At 47.6% G+C, this 7,974-nt stretch overlaps 1 non-coding gene across 1 annotated transcript; it reads left to right on the forward strand.

Moving 5' to 3' along the window:
• Window positions 1-5,020: 5,020 nt before the first annotated feature.
• TRNAV-AAC lies at window positions 5,021-5,094 on the forward strand. Its single transcript has one exon. It is a non-coding gene; the product is annotated as a tRNA-Val (tRNA).
• The last annotated feature ends 2,880 nt before the right edge of the window (window positions 5,095-7,974 follow it).

Genomic DNA, 7,974 nt, shown 5'->3' on the forward strand with positions numbered 1-7,974 from the left:
TCAAAACTACCGGTGGTCTAGTTGTAACTAGTAACAAGTAAGTGCAATTCAACTTTTTGTGCCCTTTTAACGAAGATATGGGATCGATCATGCTAGCTAACTCTAAGCAGATTTTAGCATGATACCAGAAGTCGTTTTCGGAGGAGTCAAAATGTCCCATCTTGCAAATTAGAAGGAAAAAATCATATATATCTAAATATTCTACATAAATATGTATATCATCTAGTTTGACATTCCATTTAATTAAGTTGGCAAATCTGGAATATATTCTACTAGCACAAAAGGCTGTAATGATAAGATGCCCTGGTAGAGCATACATGCACAAACACGCTTAGATCTTGTGCTGCTATTGGATGTGCATATAAATAGATGTGGCATGAAAGTACTGCAGGCCAAGAGCTGAGGAGAACTTCAGTAGCAGTAGTAATGTGTTAGCAGAGAAGAAGCCTTACATGGCCACAAGGTCGTTATCTCTGATAGCCAAGGATGACCTGCCTGTGACTTTGCTACCTCAAGGCTTGACAATATATGATGTATATAAGACCAAGGTTTAAAATAGCACGCTATTTCTCCACTAATAGCGAGCTATAGTATATCTAGAGAGTCCACGCTAAATTTAGTAATTTTGCTCGCTGTGGCGCTATTTGTGAAATAGCATGCTATATCGCGCTAAAACTTCATAGTGTTAGCGCGCTATTTTTTCTAGGCAAGTTGCTTTCACTTTTTCGTGGTGATGAATTACAATCTGTTGGTTCCACTTCTAAATCAGAAGATAATATCGCTAATGCTAATAATTTTGAATAAATAATTTATACTATGTTGTTGCCTCGTGAAATGCTGATGTTAGCTTTCTAAAATATTTGAGATCTATTTTTATATGTGGTTATGTATGTATGATTTAGTCACTTTTAGACTATATATCCATTCGTTCTAGTAAAATTATTTATTTTTATGCTATATTTAGTATTATTTTGAAAAGATCATTTGAAATATACCACGCTATTAGCATGATATAACGTTCATAGCATTTGAAGGAGGCTGCCGCTATTTCATTTATCACGCTATTTTAAACCCTGTATAAGACTGAGCCTTGGTGTAGTCTCATAGGCAGTCTCCTTGGCTAGCGCCTGAGTGGCCTTTTCAGCCCATGCTAGGCAGAAATTATATTCCACTTACTCTATTTAGATTTTGTGCTTACAGAGCTATACAATTATAAGTGCGAATAGGCCTGGCGTGTTTCCCCCATGAACCAGCAAAGCTAATTCAAGCTTGAAATTTGTTAAAAAAAAGCTTGAAATCATTTTTGCACCTGTACAGATTTGGCCAGATTCCTTTGAAAAATAGATGCAGTCCTTCAAGTCCGAATACTCCAAGCTCACCAATATTATTAACTTCATGAGAAATCCTTGTGGATAGCATATTTAAGATTGGCTGTTATACTGAAAGTGTCATCATGGGGCCAACGAATATCTCCAGGACAATTATACTGCCAAAATTGCAAAGAAAAAGTGATTCCTGGTTTCCAATGCTGAATCTCCACATATAACACATGAATAATCCGGGACGAAGAAGGATCCTTTCTGAAGCATGGGAATGGCTATTTCTTTCTTGGTTTTCGGCAGAAAAAACAACAAATAGAGCCATGTATACACAATATTACTCGCTCTTGTTTTCAGGCCTAGCAAGCTTTCGTACATAAAGATTGGATTTAGTACCATATAATTCTGCATGTCATGAAATAAAACAAGATAAAATGATTTTAAGAGAACCGCTAGACTAATGGCACCTCGACCTTGTATGGTTAACAGCTATACGAGCTCGAACCGGCTGAGGCATTCAGGCCGTTCACACTTTTTCTTATGACCATGCCTGTTAGAGGTTTCAGTTTTGCTTCGATTGTTTATCTGATAAAGGAAAAGAAATTCTTGTGCAGATATTCAGCAGCTACTCGGTTACACGTGTACACTCACAAGAAATAGCACACAAATATCTCCAAGAAGGAGAAGGTTAAACACGAAAGCAAGCAAAAGAGGAAGAGAAGTGCGACGGAAATGAGTTACCAGAGAATTCCTCCCGAGCAACCTTACCCTCCACCAGGTAAATCTCGTCTCTAAACATGGATCATGGCGTTTCTCCAACCATATCTCTGCTGTTCCTAACTTTAGCACCACAAAATAGTCGACTGTTCTTGTAAGTTTTTTTTTTAGCTCTGCTGATGATTCAAAAGTTGTTTTCCCACGAACAGAATTTCTACTGAGTTATCGATAAGAAGAAAACAGAAACATAATTTCCTCTGAATACCCGATGTTCAAGTGTCGAGCACATAGATTGCTGAAGATTAAACAGAAGGCCGTAGCCCTGCCTTAAATTAATAAGGCCGTTTCCGGCAAGAAGATACAAGATGCTGAAAATCAGCTAACAGGAATCGAAAAACTACAAGCAAAACAAGAAAAAGGAGTGAAACACAGCTTGAGCTCCGAGACCATTGTCCAATCTTGTGATCCGACTAGAGAGGCGTCGAAGCTGGTGAAGAAGGCTGCCATTAAGGGAAACACACCATCGTCAACCTCCAGAGGCCAAGCAAAGCCCAGGCACCATCCGTTTCCACCTCCAAAGAAAGCTCCCTGCTTTCTCGCCCTGGATCGGAGGGCACCGTACCTGTCGGAGGTAGATCGCTGCACGCATGGATAATGGAAGTTGCCCCATGAAGAAAGACTCCGAGCACTCGCCTCGCCGCGCCGCCACCCACGAACTTCATAGCCACCCGCAGCGCAAACCACCAAATCGGACCAAGCTGCCAGGAGTAAGCGAAGACGATGCAAACCAACCTCCGCCGAGCTCATCCCCCCAAACCCACAATCTCAAAACGGCGCCTCCAACGAGGAAACGGCACCACCCGGGCGCCGCCACCGTCCAAGCCAAAGCTTTGGGTTTTCACCCGAGATAGATAGGCAGGGAGGGAAGGGGTATCACCTCGACGTCGCCTTCAGGAAGGAGAACGGCGCCATCAGCGTCGTTGACGTCGCGGCCGCCACCGTCGGCCAAGGGTTTCCCCCGGTCCAGAGCCCACATCCGACCACGCTCCGCGGCCACCGGAGGCGGTCCGGGGCCGGGGAGGTGCGACGAGCACCGCAGGGATGGGAAGCCTCCGTCTTCAGATCTGGTACGAGAGGCCCATCGGGGCGACCTCCACACCACGCCCACACCCGCCGCCCCCTTCACCGCCCGCGCGGCCAAAGGGAGCCATCCGCAGCATCAGCACCGGCCGCCCGCCGTCAGGCCGGCGGTGCCCCGCCTTGCGCCCAGGGCCGCCGCCCTGGAGTCCTGGCCCCGACCCGGACGACGGAGGCCTTCAAGCCCCGGCCACCACTTCCCAGCGCCGGCGAGGCCACGCCGGAAGGGGGACGGGGGAATCGGCCAACCTCGCCCCGCGGCGGAGGCCACCCGGCGCGGCCGTCGTCCTCCCTACAGCAGCGCACGGGGGCCCGGAGGAGAGATCCCCGCCACCCCCATCACCGGCGTCGCACGGCCTTGCCGGCGGCCGCCTCCGGGGGCGACGAGGGGAGAGGAGGGGGAGGGGGAAGGCGGCGGCGACGGGATTAGGGTTTCCCCCCCGGTCGCCTGGAGGGGCGACGCGAGGGAGAGGACGGCCGATTGCTGAAGATTCGCCCTGCTTGTGTAACTGCAGGGCATTTTGGGTCTCAGCCATACCCACCTCCTCCCGATGTCTTCCCTCCTCTTCATCCACCACATGGTACTAGTGTGTACCCTCCACCACAGCCACAGGGACCTCATCACCAACCTCCGTCAGGATACCAGGGCTACTTCAACCAGGGGCAGTGCCCTTACTACCCACCTCCACAGCTGCCACCACCGTCGCCGCGATATGGTACACACCACGACCACCGCCGTCACCGCCGCCATGGTGACGAGGGCAGCAACTCTGGATTCCTGAAAGGCTGGTAAGATATTCAGTTCATGCAGGTTTGGTCATGTTTTGTGTCCTTACTCCTAAGCATCTGAACCTTCATGTCCCTATCTAAACCTTCAGTATGTGTACTAAGTGCTCAACATCTCGAGTACGTAATTGTGTCTATATCTATTTTGCCAAAAGTTCACCGTCTATTAGTAAACATAAACATTATTACAAAGAGCTCTAAAAATGAAAAAAATAATACCAAATAGATTCTTGGACCATCTAGCGAATACTATAATCACTAGAGCGAACCGAAGACGTGCCGCCGTGCTTGCCCAACCCTCCGGAGACGAACAAAGTTTGTCGTAGACTCAAAGTAGAGCTCCTTCTAAAGGACAAGCGCAACAACTATCGACAAAGATGAGAACCATAGATCGGAATGGCCAAGCTTGTCAACCTCACAAACTGAGACGACTGGATACCAGAAGATCCGTCGGGAAGAAAACTCTACAAGCCCTCCGTTAGGCGCACGATGAAACGAGGGGGATCTTATCCTGACTCCGAGATGTAGCCGCCGCCCCACCAATTTAAGGAAGACACTACAAATACCTAAAAAGGAACTGAAACCTCTTGCCGGCGTGAGGCCGTGGTCCGCCATACTGCCGGAGGCGGGATGAACCGACATCGTTGCCGGTGAGAGGGACGAAATGCTAGATTGGTTTTTTTGGTGGCGCCTCCTCTCTCTCTTCATGTGTACTAGGCGAACAATCGTTAATTGTCTGTCTCAATTCTATTATATATTTTTTTTTCGGAACTGAATTAATGTAGGAGCTTATGTGTGTGAGCCTTCGGGTGATCGATCTTTCCTTTGTTCCATTTGCAGTTTGGCTGGTTTCTGCTGCTGCTGCCTGCTAGAGGAATTCTGCTTCTAACTTAGTTGAATATTCTTGTCACTTTATATATGCCAGTAGCCTCTACCTTTGATTTAGTAGTGCTATTTAGCATTCGGAAAATCGAAAAATCCATCTTATGTGTAAGTGTGCTCGTGAACTTATATCTCTTGGTGTAGTATATATAATAAATCATTTGAAATATTGTCAACATGGTTTCGTGGTGTAGTTGGTTATCACGTCAGTCTAACACACTGAAGGTCTCCGGTTCGAACCCGGGCGAAGCCAGAATTTTTGTTGTTCTTGTTTTTCTTTCTTCCTCTTTCTTCGTCTATTGGGCCGAGCAAAGTTTGGGCTACTTTCCCCGAATATGCTCGGAGCCTCGGATAATGGGCTTAGCACAACAAAGTTATTACCAGTACCAGGGCAATGGGCACACAGCTTTCGTAACTCTAGAAGGATTCCTTCAACCAATACAACAGCAGAAATTAGGGTTGTACAATTTCTTCAGTCTTCTTCTTCTTTGCTGCTAGACGACAGGTGCAATGGCTTGGCCAACTCTTTCAGTCTTTTGCACTCCCAAGGTGAAGTTACAGGTCCTCGGTTTGGTGCGCAACACATTCATCTTTTTATCAGATTGAATGCTGCTAGCTACCAAGTGAAACAAACTATGCGCGCAGTACGCGTTAGTTTAGTTATTATTAGCAGCCCTCGCAGGCTCACACAGCAGCTGATCAATGGACCAATCTAGCTAGTAGCTAGCTAGCAGAGAGCACAGACGCAGGGAAATTTCAAGGCCGATCGATGCAGTAATGCAGTATCAGGTGGAAAGAAACTACCATCAGCGTGCAATGTGTGTTGGTTTAGTTAATAGCTGAGCTCACACAGCTGTGGATCTACGGACCAGTCTAGCTAGCTAGCTAGCACTCTAGAGTACAGACGTACGCAGAGAAATTTCGAGAGGTAGATGGACGCAGTACCTCGGCTGTAATGCTGCGTGCAAGGACGTCGTCGGTGATGACGTCAGCCAGCGCTTGTCATGCTCAACGTCGCCTAGCTAAGTTGGTGCCATGGACGGATCAGCGTGTGTGCTCCTATATACATGTGCGAAAGAATATCATGGTAAGATACATGCGACGATCGATGATATACCGACGTTTCTTTACCGCGTCACAAACACACCTAGCCATCTTTTCTCGTAGGAAAACTACACAGATAGACAGCGTCGTGTGCTCCTATATACATGTGCGAAAGAATATCACCGGGCTTTCTGTAACGCTGCGTGGGATCTGAGCACTACAGGAATCGCACGAGGTGCCAACTGCCGTGTCATACGCCGACGGCCAAACATCGGGGCCGTCGGCGTACGGGCCGGCCAGCCCAGCTCCTCGGCTCACCCCTCAGCGTAGTGAAGCCGTCGGCGTAGCCAGGCATACGCCGACGGTGGCACTCGGCGTATGCCTGCCCCTCGGCGTATCCCTGCGTAGACAGCCCAGCCCAACCGTGCCCTAACGTCCCTCTAACGACGTCAAGCCTACGCCGAGGGCCACCGTCGGTGTAGCGCATGTCCATTTTTTTTTCTTCTCCTCCTGCCAGATGATGTCACACTCGAAGTCTATGCCGAGGGCCACCGTCGGCATAACCACGCTGTTTTTCTTTTTCCCGCCCGATTTCCTGCCAAACTTTCCCACTCTTTCTCTCCCGCCCTTTTTCTCTTCTGCCAAGTTTTTCCCGTCGTTTCTCTCCCGCATAGTGCATCACCAAAAAGGAAAAAGTCCATTGCTAACCCTAACCCTAACCCTAGGGGTAGATTTGCATGGTCCCCGCCGCAGGGTTTATTTTTTATTTTTTCCTCTCTTATATTACTTTATATTATGTATGTACTAGTATGAATTATGTAAAAAAAAAAAATTAAGAATTGGTAGATGGCATATGTAGGTCCCACGAGTGACGCTCTTCGCAGACGGGTCAACCGGAGCCACTAGGCCCAACATTTGCTATTGATGTACATATGGGTAGATGTGCGGGGTCCCCGCCCTACGGTTTCCCTAACCCTAACTCTAACCCTAGCTCTAACCCTAACCCTAACTCTAACCCTAACCCTAACCCTAGGGTTTCCACATACATTGCTAACCCTAACTCTAACCCTAACCCTAACCCTAGGGGTAGATCTGCGGGGTCCCCGCCCTAGGGTTTCCCAAGATACAGATCATCGGAGCGTCGGAATTGTTGGAAAACTTGCATCTGCCCCTAACATATATGTACAAGTGTGATGTAAGGTTTGGCTAACCTTGCATGTACCCGGCGTTGACGATTTCCGCATACATGGGCTAGCACTTGGTGAAATGCGGGATGCGTATGTGGAAACTCCCGCCACGGCTCAAACGAGCCTATTTTATGGTAAAGTATGCCCAACCTATGGTTTCCATGTACATATGTCCTAAACAAACCAAAGCAAGTAAAAAAGTCCATTGGTAAACCCTCACACGGAGAAAGCTATAGGGGTAGATCTGCGGGGTCCCCGCCCTAGGGTTTTTCAAGATACAGACCATCGGATCGCCGGAATCGCCGGAAAACTTGCATATGCCCATAACATATGTGTACAAGTGTGATGTAAGGTTTGGCTAACCTTGGATGTACCCGTTGTTGACGATTTCCACATACATGGGCCAACACTTGGTAAAATCCAGGATCTGTATGTGGAAACTCCCGCCACGGCTCAAATGGAGCCTAGTTTATGGTAAAGTATGCCCAACCTATGGTTTCCATGTACATATGTCCTAAATAAACCAAAACAAGTAAAAAATTACATTGGTAAACTCTCGCACGGAGAAAGCTATAGGGGTAGATCTGGGGGGTCCCCGCCCTAGGGTTTCCCAAGATACAGATCACCGGAGCGTGAGAATTGTTGGAAAACTTGCATCTGCCCCTAACATATATGTACAAGTGCGATGTAAGGTTTGGCTAACCTTGCATGTACCCGGCATTGACGATTTCCGCATACATGGGCTAGCACTTGGTAAAATCCAGGATCTGTATGTGGAAACTCCTGTCACGGCTCAAACGAGACTATTTTATGGTAAAGTATGCCTAGCCTATGGTTTCCATGTACATATGTCCTAAACGAACCAAAGAAAATAAAAAAGACCATTGGTAAACCCTCACACG

This window comes from Lolium rigidum, chromosome 1, assembly GCF_022539505.1.
Source record: "Lolium rigidum isolate FL_2022 chromosome 1, APGP_CSIRO_Lrig_0.1, whole genome shotgun sequence".
NCBI classification, from domain to species: Eukaryota; Viridiplantae; Streptophyta; class Magnoliopsida; order Poales; family Poaceae; genus Lolium; species Lolium rigidum.